We start from the raw sequence: 15,650 nt of genomic DNA on the forward strand, positions 1-15,650 counted from the left end.
GCAGTTGGTGAGTATACATTGATCCAGCAATTTATTATTATCATCTATGGTCTCTTGCATTAAATACTTAAGAAAACATAGTCAAATTGTTTAAGGATACACATTTAGACTACCATATCTAGAGCTACATCCAAGCAGCAAATGATTACACTGCTTATAAATTCTAAGCAGATGATAATTTAGAGTCCCCATGAAAGCCCTGAGCTTATTTGATTGTTCTCTTAATTACTGGGCTCTCTGCTATCAAATATTTGTGGAAGAGGAAGCTTTTCTTTGTGGGAGTGAATAATAACTGTGCTTACACTTTACATTTTTTTTGCCTTGAGTTATTACGATTTGCATTTCTCACGTTTGTTCCAAAGGAAGGTGTTTAGCCATTTTTAGAAAACAGGTACCAAATAATCAATCGTCAAACACCCCAGAAAGTTTCCACCGTAGACAAGTGCAAAATCTCAGGTATTAGCAATCCACCTCCAGAAACAAATTCACAAAGGGGGGAAAGAAGGGGAGGGGGGGCGGCAAAAGGATGTGGCACTTTGCTAGGTGAATATATTGTGATTGGTATGTGTTGCGTGCATTGAGAACCTATATTTGCTTACTAACTGCCTTTGAGAAAGCAGCTGGGAAAAGTCTTGGAAGCTCACCCAGGGACAGGCAAGCCTGAAGCCAGTCTCCCAGGCTCTCCCGGTGCCCGGTTCCTCCGGGAGCATGAAGAATAAACAGAGTGTGGTCATTGATCTCCCGGCGGTGGTGTAGTTGCACTCTGGGAAATGCTGGGGGCGGGGGCTGCCCAGGGACGCCGCGCGGGCGGTCCCTGGATGAGCGTTTCAGAGAGAGAACACGCGAAAAGACTGGAGCAAAAGAGACGTGATGGCCGGAACGGTGTTTCTCCAAGTCTCCTTCGCCATCACCCTCTCCCAAATCCGCTGTCGCCCTGTGACCCCGACCCGCCTCCTTTGTTGACACCGGTTCTGGGAGGATCTAGCTTTATTAGGCGTTCATTTGTCACGTTCCCCGTCTCCCCGCACGCAGGCAGCTGTTTCGGGTCCAGGGAAGCACGAGTGCGAGAGAGCTGTCAGAGCACAGCCGGGAGCCGGCCCCTCCGCTGGTGTTCAGGGCATCACCTACGGAGTTTCTCCCGAGGGGCTCTCGGTGTGTCCACGCGCGCACCCGGCGCCGCGCAGGAAGGAGCCCGGGAGCCCCGCGCAGCCTTCCCTACTTCTAACTAGCATTCCCCGCTTGGTGGGCACGGGTGTTGGACGTCACCCACGCCAGCCCAAACCACCCCGCAGTTGGCCCACCCCGGAGCCACTGTTGAGAGCGCCTCCAAACTTTTCTCCCCACGCCGCCCCTCCCCGCCACCCTAGGAGTAGGTGGGTGCTCGGTGCCAGCAGCCCACGCCCGCGGCGCGGCGGAGACCCGCGGGTGCAGAGCCGGGCTCCCACCCGGGCGCCGGGCAGCAGTGGTCGCTTTGAAACCCGAACCTCTCCCTGCTCCAGCCCTCGCGCCGGGCAGCCGGCCGCTCGCCTCCTGCCTGGAAGGTTCCGCGGGCACCCGCACACTTCCACGCGCGCGCCTCTGGGGAGGGTTACTGTTTGCCACCCGGCCGGGGCAAGCGGGGCCCAGGGCATGGCTGCAGGGCAGCGGGCGAGGGTTCGGCGGCGGGAAGAAGTTGACAAAGGGTCTTGACTGAAGGGGAATATGCGTATTTCTGGAGGCTTCCACTGGAGCTCCCCGGAGATCCAGGGGTCGCCCCTGTCGCTGCCTCCTTCCACTCCGGCCCTTGCGTTTGATCGCTCCTTTAAGTGGAGGACCGGTTTTTATTTATTTATTTCCCCCCTCACATTCCTGCCCGGTGTCGGTCCTCGCCGCGATATTGACAATCTAGTTACTCGGCAGCCGACGCGAAAGAAAACTCCGGGGCTCCTTCCCTGCTGACAGAGCGAGAGGCCGGCGGGTGGCGAGCTGCAGGAAGGAGGTCAGGGTGGGTTTGCGGGCGGCGCTCCGGGCGGGCGACCTGGAGGCCGCGGGAGCCCCCGCCCCGCCCCCGCCGCACCCCCCCCCTCCGCGGGCGGGCGCCGGGCCGCGGTGACCGCCGGCGGGTGCGCTGCCCTCGCCTCCCCCATTGTTCCCACTGTCGTGTTTTTGCCTTTTGTTATTTGCACTCGCATTGTGGCGTGGGGCTCAGCGGCCGCCTCCTGACCAGCCGAGGGATTTCACCTCGTCCTTGAGAGCAACACGGCCGAGGAGCGAGCGAGAGACCGGGGGTGGGGGGTGGGGGGAGAGGGACGCGCGCGCCCCCGTGCGCGTGTGCACACACACACAACGCACAACACACGGACACACACACACACACACAGAGGAAAAGGCGAGCCACCAAACCCCATCTCCAGTCTCCTCCTGGGGGCCCCCAGCCCGCCGCCGTGCCACTTTGCATCCCACGCCCGAGGGGACCTTCAGGAGACCGGGTAAGGTGCGTGTGTGGCGGCGTTGTAACTTTGTGGGTCGTCGCGATATTGTGGCGGGCAGACCTCCAGGGCGCAGAGCGCCCGTCTGCCGTGCCCGCCGCTCCGCGCCCGTCCCCGGCTCCAGCTGGAGAGCCGGCGGGGGAGGAGGGGGCCGGCTCGGAGTTTCCTCAAGTACAGGGGGAGGGGGCTGGGCTGAGGGCGCGGGAGAGGCGGGAGGCGCCCGGAGGCGCGGAGTGCCCCTGCCATCGTGGGGGGACGTCGGTCCTGGAGGGCTCTGGGCAGTGCCAGACCAGGGAATGGACCAACTTTGTATGTGGGTTGGGGAGCCTGCGTCCTGCTGCCAGTATTGTCTTGTCAGCGGCTGGAGGTGGAGGTGGGGATGCGAGACGCGGGCCGGCGGGCGGCGAGGACCCTGGGCAAGTTCGTGCTGCATCTCGGCCCACGTCAAGGGACTGATCTGAAAAGTTGGATGGAGCTCCTGTCTTTCCTAGTACCATATAAACGCCCCCCTCCCTCTCCGCTAACCCTAATACTCCCCCTCAACATCTTTTTGTTTCGCTTTCTGCAATCATTTTCTCTTCCAAGTACCTCCAGTCCCCGTCCCCCCCCCCAACAAACGCGCTCGGAGTTTAGGAACAAGTCTTATCCTTCAGGATTCTAGAGGTTTCGGAGAGACCGGAAGCGTTATTTGAATTACAGCCCCCCCCCCCGCGTTCTCCCCCCTCTTAATGTACAAAGTGAAGAGCACTCACGTGTTGTGACACTTGAAGCGCAGGCTTGGGAAACCTTTCTTGCTTGTTGAGGCTACAGCAATAAGAGTCAAGGAAAAGAGGTCATAAGAGTTGAAATCAAATTGGATTTGGAAATGTGTTTGCGTTTGATAGCAGTTTGTTGAATATTGATCTGCATCGGATCCACGAGAAGCTCTGTAGAGCAACTGTTTACATACTTCACTGCCCCCCCCACCCCCATACTGTGCAAAGCGGACATATAGCCAAATAGATGAACCATGGTGGTGAGGGTCTGAAGCCCCTAGCCTTGGATGAAATCCAGAGTGTGGACAATGCGGACTCACATGAATGTCACCCTTCTCAAGGGAGACATGTCAAAAGTAGGGATTCTGTCACTATGCAGAGTGATCGATGCCCTCTCTGCCATCCTGTCCGAGCACTTTCTGATAGCGGGCAACTGCATTTCAGAAAAGTTTGCAGATCTGTTCTAACCCAGCCCAGATCCTCACCAGATTCAGATATCCCAAGTAGTTTGTTAAGAAGGGCATGAGCACATTTCCCCTGGGACTGCCTCCAGGATCAGCACAGTTCTTTAGTTAGAGGGCAAGACCAAGGGAAATCTGTGGGATTTCGGGTAATAAGTGTGGGAATCTGCAAAGGGACTAGACAGAGTGATTTGTTTTCTTGCTGCTCATAAATAATGGTCCCTAGTACCCGTAAACACACACACACACACACACACACACACACACGAGGCCAATGAAGGCAGAGTGTGGGACGTTGGTAGAGGATGGATTTTTCAATCAGGAAACAAAAAAAATCATAACAGGAGAGTTTTGATCAGGATTCTGGAACTGAGGCTGGATTGCCAAGAGGGATTAGGTTAAGGGCCAGATGGTTTTTAAAGTAGGGAATGTTTTTTAAGTTGGACTTTTATAGTATGTGAAAGGAGGACACTTTCTTTGACTCCTTACAGAACTGCTCAGTTCTGATTTGTCTAATTTTAAAGGAATTCAGCTGTATGTGAACTGCTGGTAGTACAGATAAGGTAGGGATTGTGTTTCAAGTGAAGCCACATAGAGCACAGTTTCTGGGGTGCTTCTTCCTGATTTAAATATAGCTCTGAGGCTGAAGCCTAGATAAAGTCAGCCACAATGATTTAAAAACATAAGTACTTACACCGAAAGTTTCTCTTAGGCATTGTGCAAAGTTCTCTGGCAAATTATGTCATCAACTGTTTATTCCTCAGAACTATCCAAGATAAAAATCATAAGCATCACTTAAAACTGATGCAATGCAGCCTTACATCCTTAAACTGGTAGAGACTGCTTTTGTTTGCCTAAAAGGTAGATCTTTCATCACATGAGTTGTTTAAAAACATTTAATTGTGGGGGTGGGAAAGGATGTGCATAATTATTTAGTTATTTGTGTTAATTACATAGTAGCATACTTGCTTGAAATTCTTTCTTTTTTTCTCTCTTTCCATTGGTTTTCTAACAACCTTATATACGAAGACTGAGCAGTTTGGGAGTTTGTTTTGTTCTGTTTCTGGGTTTAAAGAAATCTCTCCTGGTAGCCTTTTTGAATGGGGAGTATTGAACCAATCCAACACAGACCTGAAAGCTTAAACTCGGCACCCCTACTGTACAGAAACCCAGTATTAGATTTGCTGCTGAGTTTAAACAGTTTTGGTTGACTGGTATGGTATATACACGATTCAAAACTCCCAAACTTATTTAGTAAATAACCAGTATTTGAGATCCAGTGGTTATTTCAAGTTAACTGAGTATAGACATATCCTGTTTAGGCTGACATAGGGTTTTGAAAAATAAAAGAATATACACTTGCAAAGACGAGATCTATGGAGTATATGGGATAAACAGTCAATGACAAAAGAATGGAATTTATACACTGGTTTGAAAACTTTATTTACTTATTTTGTCCTTGTGGAGGCCAGGAAGGCATGCGCTACAGGGGTAATTTAAAATGTCCATTTTTAAGTTAAACGAATGAATATGAATGTCTGGAAGAATTGTGTTCTTATAAATTAAATGAAAAATATAACACAGTGTTTAAAAGGATATGCTATCGTCTCATAAAAATCTACTATTCTACTGAATAAGCAATCATTGTTCCGAAGGTATGTTCAGGTGATATTTAAAGAAAATAATATTGAGGGCAGGCTAAAACTTGTTTTTAGTAATCTAAAGTACACTGAATTTAAAGTAACTCAGAGTTCCAGTGTTGAACGCTATTTAGATTTCCAGCAGGTATAATTGTTGGATATGATTGATTGGCATAACCTGGATGATTCATCCAATATCAGATCAACTCCAGTGGTACAGAATGCTATAATTAGAGTTTTGCGAGCAAGTTGGAAACCTTAATTTGTCTAGGCCTGAAGTCAGTGCATTCCCTCACGCATTTGCCACAATTTTTTTAGTCTGAGAAATGTAGGCTTAATCTAGAGGCGAAGAAAGTGCTTGGCTGTTTCAAATAAACTATATCCTGAACTTAGATTTGTAGATAGTTAATAAAATAAAAGTCCAATTTTGTTCCAAACATTGTTTTAAAACACCCATTTGTAAATTGTCTACATTTGGTTTTCATATGTTAATGATTTGAGATCTGAAACTTCTTTCAGAAAGGCACTTTGGTTTATCTTTAAAAACACCACACCAAACTGTCTAAACAACTGTGTAAATAAACTGTTCCAAATGCCTCAATTTGATGAATGAATTAAAGAATTATGGTTCTTAATCCAATTATGATCAGTCTTGTTATTGCATTTCCCATTTAGGGAAGCTTGGGGACTTGGCATAGTAAATGATTCTCAAATGTGAGTAGGGTCTTTCTTGTTGCGTTTTTTTATGTGTGATGTCAAATAAATTATCACTCATACCTGCCATTTATGAGAAAGGTTTTAGATCTGGGAAAGTTATTTAACGATCTTCACGAAAAACAAGAGTTCATTTGCATGAAAAGTTTCTCTTAAAAATTTTTTTGTAAAGAAAATTTGCTCTTAATGGGAAAGTAAAAAAAAGTTTAAAAAAACATGAAGCAAGGACCTGATTTGTTTAAGAATAATTAATTTTTATGTTTAAATGGGGTAAAATCGAGAGTGTCAGGCTCAGTCCTGGGGCAGACAGTTTGTGACTCCCAGTCAGCTGGATGTTTCTGTAGGGTGATGATTTTCCATACTCCCTTTCCTTGTGTTTGGTGGCAAGATGAGCTATCTATACTGTTTTATGTGCCAGAGAAAGGCTTTGGGAGTGTTTCTTCCAAACCTCTACTCCTTAGCTCCTTGGCAGCTTTAGAGGCTCACCTGATCTGATCCCTGAAGTTCAGGACGGACTGATGGATGTGGTTTGCTTTGATGGGCCCTTCTGAAATCCTGTCCCATTGGCCCAATTTAGCCTCTGGCTCATAAACTAATTAATTAAAAGGTGTTAATAGCTCATATGGTGTAATTCTCTAACTAGGTGTTATTTATTTATTTTTGCAGCTTACTGTGATCATGCAATTCCTTGGAGAAAGACTTCTCTGATAGAGATTGCAAGTACTAAGCCCATGTCGAGGGGATGTATTTATAAGCACAGTCCCCCCCTTCCCCTCAAATATCATACTTTATAGACCAGTAATTATTCTATCTATACGTAAGGGTGACATTAACAGCATAGCAGGGGGATTAGGAAATACTGCATACATGCAAAGAATACCTTAAATGACCATATTTAAAAGGGAGTCATCACCAAAAAAGAAAAAAAAATTAAGAAAACAGTGGATCGTGGTGATGGTAGTAGTGGTATTGAGTTCTACTACTATATACCCATTCATTTTTAGTGGCTCAAAATTCATGATGAGTTTAGAAACAGCAACACCAAGACATCTCTGATGATCAACTCCTTATTTAATTACTTGACCATCAGATGCTATTTTATGTCCCACGGGACAAATAGCGATGTGATGAAGGAGATGAAGAGGGCTCCACGTTGACTCTCAGTTGGTTTTTACTGGTAGCTCAGGGCACGTTGATGTCACTTCACAAAGCAAACTCAGTGTCAGTGAGTTGATTCGCACTCATAACACACCTATCAGATAGAGCAGAACTGCTCCCGTGGGGTTCAGAGACTATCTCTGTAGGGCAGTGGTTCTCAACCTTCCTAATCCCATGACCTTTTCATATAGTTCCTCACGTTGTGGTGACCCCAACCATAAAATTATTTTTGTTGCTACTTCATGACTGTAATTTTGCTACTGTTATGAATTGGGCGACCCTTATGAAAGAGTCTTTCAACCCCCAAAGGGGTCATGACCCACAGGTTGAGAACTGCTGCTTTAGCGGAATAGAAATCCTCATCTTTCTCCTGTGGAATGGCTGGTGGTCTCGAACTACTGACCTTGTTGTTAGCAGCTCAACACCTAACCACTATGCCACCAGGGTTCCATGGCGATGTTACTACAGTACCATTTAAAGTCTTGGAAGAACAGGAGTTCAATAAAGAAGTAGGAAGCTGAAGAGTCTAGCACTGTAGTTGTTGGAACTTCTCCGTTTAGATATACTTACAGTTCATCCAAGACTGTGTTTGATTTCCCAACATTCAATGACCTCTTTTTTTTAACCTCTAAAGCTGGGGATCATAATGTTCATAATTAAAGGTATAATGTGTTGATTGCACTAGATTTTGTATGTGGAATTCCTAGCATCCGGTGTGCCATGAAATAGGAAAGACCTGCTCTTCCCTCCCCCCTCCCCTTCGCGCGTCAAATCTAAGTTCTGATAATTAATCATGTTGAAGCATTATTTTGTACTTGTTCTGAATTTATTTGAGTGTAAGAATAAAAAAAAATATCACTTTCCTCAGGCTGAGAGCAACACTTTAAAATTGTGATTCAGTTAACGTCTATATATTATCTTTGACAATGTGGTTTTATTAAGATGCTGTATGTAGTGCAAGTGTGAATTCTCTCTTTTATTCATATAGGTGTTCGTGCAGTAATTAACATTTGATGCTATGTAATAGATAAAGGTGGATATAAAGTTTAGGACCTAACTCTAGATTTCTGTTCTTGTTGTTCTTATAAATTTCCTATTATTGTTAGATGCTTTTGAGGACTTGGTTCTGACCGGTAGTGGCTCTGTGTTCAAAAGAACAAAGCATTGCCCGCGCTTGTAAATCCTCACAATTATGGTGTTTTAACATATTGTGACAGCCACTGTGCCAATCCATCTTCTGGAATGGCTTCTCTCTCATTGGCTCTTAACCCCGCGTGATAGCCCATTCCAGGGACTGATCTCTCCTCATTCCACATCCAAAGCACCATCTTAGCTTCCAAGGAGCCTTTGGGCGGTACTTTTTCTATATATTCCGGTTTTTGGTTTTTGGATTTTTTTATTTGCTAACATCGTATTTAAATATGTCAGTTCTTCTTCCTTCTTCATTGTCCAGCTTTTACTTGCATATGAGGTGATTCAAAATAGATGGGCTTGGGTCAGGGGTATCATAAGTCTTCAAAGTGATATTTTCACTCTTCCACATTTAAAGAGACCTTGGGCAGCAGATTTTACCAATAAAATACCCCTCAGTTGATTTCTGGGCTGCTGTCTGTGTATCCGAGTGAAATAAAGACTCATTTCCTGTTGAAACCAAACAAGCCAACTTCCATGAAGTCAATCCCGACTCACGGTGATCCCAGAAGGTGGGCTAGAACTGCTCCTGTGGGTTTCCAAGACTCTAACTCTTTTAAAAAAAAATCATTTTATTGGGGATCATACAAATCTTATCACAATCCATACGTACATCAGTTGTGTAAAGCACACTTATATATTCGTTGCCCTCATCATTCTTAAAATTTGCCTTCTGCTTGGGTTCCTGGAATCAGCTCCTCATTTTCCTTTTTCCCTCCCCCTTCCTTCCCAGCTTCCCCTTCCCTCATGAACCCTTAATAATTTATAAATTATTATTTTATCTTATCTTACACTGCCCGGCATCTCCCTTGACCCACTTTTCTGTTTCCCATCCCCTAGAGAGGAGGTTATATGTAGAGCCCCATGATTGGTTCCCCATTTCTACCCCCACTTCACTCCCGGTATCGCCACTCTAACCCTTGGTCTTGAGGGGTTCATATGCCCTAGGTTCCCTGTGTCTCCAGATCCCATCTGTACCGCTGTGCATCTGGTCTAACCAGGTTTGCAAGGTAGAATTGGGATCGTGATAGTTGGGGGGAGGAAGCGTTTAAGAACTAGAGGAAGGTTGTGAGTTTCATTATTGCTACACTGAACCCCGAGTGACTCATCTCCTCCCCACTACCCCTCTGCAAGGGATGTCCAGTTGTCTACAGATGGGCATTGGGTCCCCATCATGTGCTCTCCTCATTCACGATGATATAGTTTCCACCCCCCACCCCCCACCTTTGGTGCTTGAAACCTGGTTCCCTCGGCCAGAAAATAATGGAACCAATGGTCCCAGAGGGACATGAGAGGGTGGGAGGTAGGGGAAGGGAGGAGGTGTTGGCCAACTCAGGGACAAGGGAACAACGAGTGATTCAAAACCTGTGGAGGGAGGGGATGGGAGGACTGGTAGGGAGTGACCAAGGGCAAGGTAACTGAGAGGAATTACTGAAACCAGAATGAAGGCTGAACATGGTAGTGGGATAGGAGGAAATCATAAGGAAATAGAGGAAAAGAGTAGGAGGCAAAGGGCATACATAGAAGCCTAAATACAGACATGTACATATGTAAATATATTTATGATTAAAGGGGATTATATATGGGCATATATTTATAGGTTTAGTACAAGGGTAGCAAGTGGACATTGGGCGTCCTTGCACGCATTCCCTCAATACAAGAGCACCTTGCTCAGCTAAACGGTCATTTCATGATACCCACCTTCCTGACATGATCGCTGAAGACAGACGTGTGCATAAGCAAATGTGGTGAAGGAAGCTGATGATGCCTGGCTATCAAAAGATATAGCATCTGGGGTCTTAAAGGCTTGAAGACAAACAAGTGGCCATCTAGATCGGAAGCAACAAAGCCCAACAGAGAAGAAGCACACCAGCCTGTGTGAACACGAGGTATTGAAGGGATCAGGTAGCAGACACCAAAGAACAAAAACCATCATTGTGTGATCACCTTCCCCACATAAATGCTGAAGATGAATGTGTGAATAAGTAAGTGGGCTGAAGAAGGCTGATGGTGCCCAGCTATGGAGAGCTATAGCATCTTGGGACTTAATGGCTTGAAAGTAAACAAGCGACCATCTAGCCCAGAAGCAACAAAACCCACATGGAAGCAGCACACCAACTCTAACTCTTTACAGGAGTAGAACACATCGTATTTCTCCCTCCAAGTCACTGGTGGTTTCAAACTGCTGACTTTGTGGTCAGCAACCCAAGTTGTAGCCATTACACCACCAGATACAAATTCAGGAAATGATATTGTGATTTTATCCATGGAAAGTCCTCTGCTTCCAGATTGCATTTTCAATAGGAGCTATGGTGGCATAGTAGTTTCTTGTTGGGGTGTTGGGCTTCAAAGAGTTACAGTCTCAGAAACCCACAGGGGCAGCCACACTCTGTCCTGTGGGTTGGAATTGAGTCAATGTCAGTGAGTTTAGTTTCTTATAGTACATGTGTATACCTCAAAATGACAAGAAGCAGGTGAAAATGTCCATTAGTAATTGAAAAGTAGAATGTACAAAGTGTGAATCTAGGAAAATTAGAAGTTGTCAGAAATGAAATGGAATGCTTGAAGACTGATATGCTAAACATTAATGAGCTGAAATGGTTTTATGTTACCTATTGTAAATCAGACAATCATACTGTCTATTGTGCTGGGAATGACAAACTGAAGCAGACTGAACTATTCCTTATCAAAATGAACACTTCAAGAGCTATCCTGATAGGATATTATCCATACACCTATCAGGAAGCTCAGTTAATTAGAGTACGTATTTTTCAAATGTGTGCACCACCTATTAATGCCAAAGATGAAGACACTGAAGATTTTTACCAATGTCTGCAGTTTGAAATTGATCAGACGGACAGGATGCAGTAATAATTCTTGGTGACTGGAATATGAAAGTTGGAAACAGTAATGAAAGATCCGCATTTGGAAAATGTGTCTTTGGTGGTAGAAAAACACCAGAAATATCATGGTAGAAAACGAAAAGGCAAATAGCTTATTCATAACAAATACCCTTTTCAATAACATAAAAGGGAGCAACTATCTATGTATGCTTTGCCAGACGGAAGACATAGAAATCAAATAGAATACATCTGTGGAGACCATGGATAAGCAAGATATGACCAGTCAAAACAAAAAGAGAGGAACTGTAACAAAGACCATCAGTTACTCAAATGGAAGCCTCTGTGAAGGGGAAAAAACGTTTTAAAACAAACCCACAAAGCTCAGAGTATGACCTTGAGTAAATGCAACCTGAATTTAGAAACTTCCTCACGAACAGAATTGACATGTGGAGTAGTAATGACCCAAGAACAGACACCTGGTGGGATGAAATCAAGGAGATCATCCATGAAGAACACAAAAAAATATTTAAAATACAAGAAGTAAAAGAGCAAAGGGAGTGTCAGAAGAGACTCTGAAACTTGCTTTTGAACCTAGAGTAGTTAAAGTGAACCACAAAAAGACAGAAAAGCTAAATAGATTTCAAGGGGTGCCATGCAAAGACAAAGCAAACTATCATAGAGCGGCATGCAAACACCTGAGCTGGAAACCCCCAAAAGAACATACTCAGTGTTTTCCAGCTGAAAGAACTGAGGAAAAAATGTAAGCCTCAATTGCAACATTGGAGACTCTTAGGGCAAATTCTCTGGTCTTGAAAATCAAAGACTTCATCTGATTTTCAGTGTGCATAGCATCTCAACTAAAGATTCTAAAGCCTCACAGCTGGACCAATAGGCAGCAGTCGGATACTTGGAGTTGTCAAAGATTTCACGTTGCTCCATCAACACACATGAAACAGCCATGAAGAAATGAAGCAACGTCTTACACTTGGAAGATTTGCTACAAAAGACAGTGTTGAAGTATTACAAAGCAAAGCTGTCACATTGAAAATAGGTACACCTGACCCAAGGTATTGTATTTCCTATTGGTTATCTGCATGTCAATGCTGGATAACGAATAAGGAAACGCACAGAAGGATTGCTACATTTGAATTATGGTGTTGGTGAAAAACATTGGAAGTACTATGGCTTACCAGAAGAACAAACATGTCTGTCTTGGAGTAAGCATAGCCAGAGTTTAGGGAGATGAGACTCTCTCATGCACTTTGGACAAGGTGTCAGAGAAACCAGTCCCTGGTAAAGGTCAGGGTGCATGTCAGTAGAAGGTCAGCGTAAAAGAGGCAGACCCTCCAGGAGAGGAATCAACGCGGGCTACAACAATGGGCGGAAACTGAGCAGTGATTGTGGTGGCACACGGCTAGGCAATCCTAGTTGTACTCAAGGTGGTTATGAATATGAAACGACTTGAAAGTATTTAACAACAAGAATGACAACATGGGTGTGGCAGTTACGTAATTTCATGTCAACTTGAAGATCTATAGAGGTCTAGGGGTGGAGTTTAGCCTGTCAGGTCACAGCCTGATGGTGACTCTGTGGGTGTGGCCTTCTCATAAGGAAGGCCTGGGAACCTTCTCTCTGCCTTTACCTTCCTGGTGGCTGACACTGGTTGCTATGAGCCTGTGATGCGGCCACTGCCATTCAATCCACAAGACTTTGCACCCACTGACCTGTGATTGTCCTGCATTCTGCATCATGCATGTGGCTTCGTGAGTCTGAAGAAGGACTTATGGACTGGACTAGTATTGCACTTATGGACTGGAGTTGAACTGGGCTGGGATGTTTCCTGGATATACAATTATTTCTTGTTATGAAGCTTTTTCTTATACACAGAGATGAGTGTCTCTGGATTTGTTTCTCTTTTTAACCCGGCCTAACACAATGGAGAAATATTAAAGAATATAGGCAGGATCGAAAGAAGATGGGAGGAATATACAGAGTCACTGTATCAAAAACAGCCGGTCAGCATTCAGCCATTTCAGGAGGTAGTATATGATGAAGAACCAATGATTTTAAAGGAAAAGAGTCCAAGCTTCTTTGAAGGTACTACTGGAAAATTAGGCTCCAAGGATGGACAGCATACAGATTAAGATATTTCAATATTTGGATGCAGTTCTGAAAGGACTTCCTCATCTTTACAAAGAGCTTTAGAAAGCAGTTTACTGCCCATCCAAATGGAAAAATCCATGATTGTATCAACCACAAAGAAAAACAATCTAGCAGAATGTGGGAAACATTGGGAAATAACATTAATATCAATGCAAGCAAAATATTGTTGACAATGATTCCAAATGGTTGCTGGATCTTGACAGAAAGCATAGAGTACAGAAATATGTTTACTTGTGCTTTATATACTATGCGAAGGAGTGAAACTCTGTGGATAATAATAAATTATGGGTACCATTGGGGAGAATGGGATTTTCAGAATACATGATTGTGCTCCTGTAGAGCAGGTCATAGGTAGATCAAGCGGCAGTTGATCTATTCAGAGGTATAGATGGATCATACATAGAGATCAAGAGGCAGTTGTTTGAGCAGAACAAGGGGCTACTGCATGCTTTAAAATAAGAAAAGGTGTGGTTCAACATTGTATCCTTTTGCCCCACTCAAGCAATCTGTATGCTGCACCCATCACCTTAAGAAGGTGGAGTATATGAAGAAGAGCATGGCACCTGGATCGGAGGAAGACATCATCCACCTTCTATGTGCAGATGGTAACTCCTTGGTTCTTCCTGAAAGTGAAGAGGGCTTGAAACATTTACTGCTGAGGGTCAAAGGATGGATTAAACCTTAATATAAAGAAAACAAAATTCCCCATAACAGAACTAATAGATAATATGATATTTTGAAGAATGGTGAAGTGGTCAAGAATTTTACTTTATTTGTAGCCATAATCAACACAACATGGAAATAGCAGTCAGGAAATCAAAAGACGTATTGTTTGGGGGCAAATGTGCAAAAAGTCTCTGTATTAAAGAGCCAAAGTATAATTTTGAGGACTACAGTGTGCCTCACCTATACTATGATATTTTCAGTCCTGTCTTCTGCATGCAAAAAAGGGACAGCGCCTAAGGAAGACTGAAGAATTGATGACCTAGAATTATTACAGTCTTGGCAAAGAATAATAAACATACCATGGGCTGCCAGAAAGAGTGAATAAATGTGTCTTTGAAGAAGGACAGACAGGGAGAATGGCCAGACTTCATCTCATGTACACTGCACAAGAGGAACTGCTCCCCGGGGGCAGGACACGATGCTGGGAAAGTTGAAGGCCAGGGAAAAGAAGATGGATCCTGAACAGTGGCTTTAACGGTGGGCTTGTGGTTACAAAGATGATGCAGGACCTGGGAAGGTATGGTTTGGTTGTTCACAAGGTTGCTATGAGTTGTAGCCAGTTTGCTGGTGCTTTACAACAGCAGTAGCAGATGTGGTGAGAGAGAAATTCCATTTTTAATAAAAAGAATCTGACCTTTCAGTTTTTTGCCTTATGGTGTCAATAGTTTCTTCAAAAAAATCTTCCATAGGTCTGTAAGCTTATTTGCTTTTACTTGGGTGCAAGAAAAGTGGCATAAGAAATAACACCATTGCCTGATTTGAAGAGGCTATGTAGGTAACATGGAGAAATTAGTGGTTATTTTCTCTCCCCAGCAAATCAGATGATACGTCCAAAAAAAAAAAAAACCACCCCACCCCAAATCTATCACTCGGTTGTAGCATTACACCTACTCCTAACTCACTTTTTCTTCATCTGACTTTTGTATTTACTTCAATAGTAAATATTCTGTGTATTTTGTGTGTTAATAACATACAGCTAGCGGTTCCTGAACATTAAGGTGCTAGATGAGGGTGACACAGTCTGTGATAGTTACAGATAGCTGTCAACCTGGCTGGACCATGATTTCCGTGTTTGGCAGTTTTGTTGTCATGTCGTGTTGTGTCAGTTACAACTCATAGTGACTCTATGCACAACAGATGGAAGCCCGCTCGGTCCTGCTCCATTCCCCTCAGTGTTCTGTTTGAACCCATTGGCAGTTATGCACAATGTAGTTTGTCAGTTGATGCTGTCATCTGCCATTTTTGGTTTGATCGGACCATCCTCCATTTTCAAATATAGTTCTGGGTATCTGGGAGCTCTGGTGGTGTAGTGGTTACGAGTTGCACTGTGATCCACATGGTCGGCTGTTCAAACACCAACAGCAGACCGGCGTTCTGCTCCCGTAAACAGTTACAGTCCGAGAACCCCCCCGGGGGGGGGGTGTCGCTGTGACTCAGTACTGACTCATTGGCAATGCGAGGTAGTCACTGTAGTCTAGTAAGGGGTGAATTTGATTTGTGTCCCTCAAGCAGCTAATGCCTCCAACGGGAT

At 44.5% G+C, this 15,650-nt stretch overlaps 1 protein-coding gene across 2 annotated transcripts in view; it reads left to right on the forward strand.

The window, feature by feature from the left end:
• The first annotated feature begins 1,508 nt into the window (after positions 1-1,508).
• Positions 1,509-15,650, forward strand: part of SOX5 (SRY-box transcription factor 5) — a 1,186,854-nt gene continuing 1,172,712 nt past the window's right edge. For both annotated transcript variants that reach the window (XM_075551990.1, XM_075551991.1), the window contains exon 1: positions 1,509-2,468. The gene's annotated coding sequence lies outside the window, so the exon portion shown is untranslated. The remainder of the gene's footprint in view (positions 2,469-15,650) is intronic.

The sequence above is a fragment of the Tenrec ecaudatus genome, chromosome 6 (genome assembly GCF_050624435.1).
Source record: "Tenrec ecaudatus isolate mTenEca1 chromosome 6, mTenEca1.hap1, whole genome shotgun sequence".
In the NCBI taxonomy this organism is placed as follows: Eukaryota; Metazoa; Chordata; class Mammalia; order Afrosoricida; family Tenrecidae; genus Tenrec; species Tenrec ecaudatus.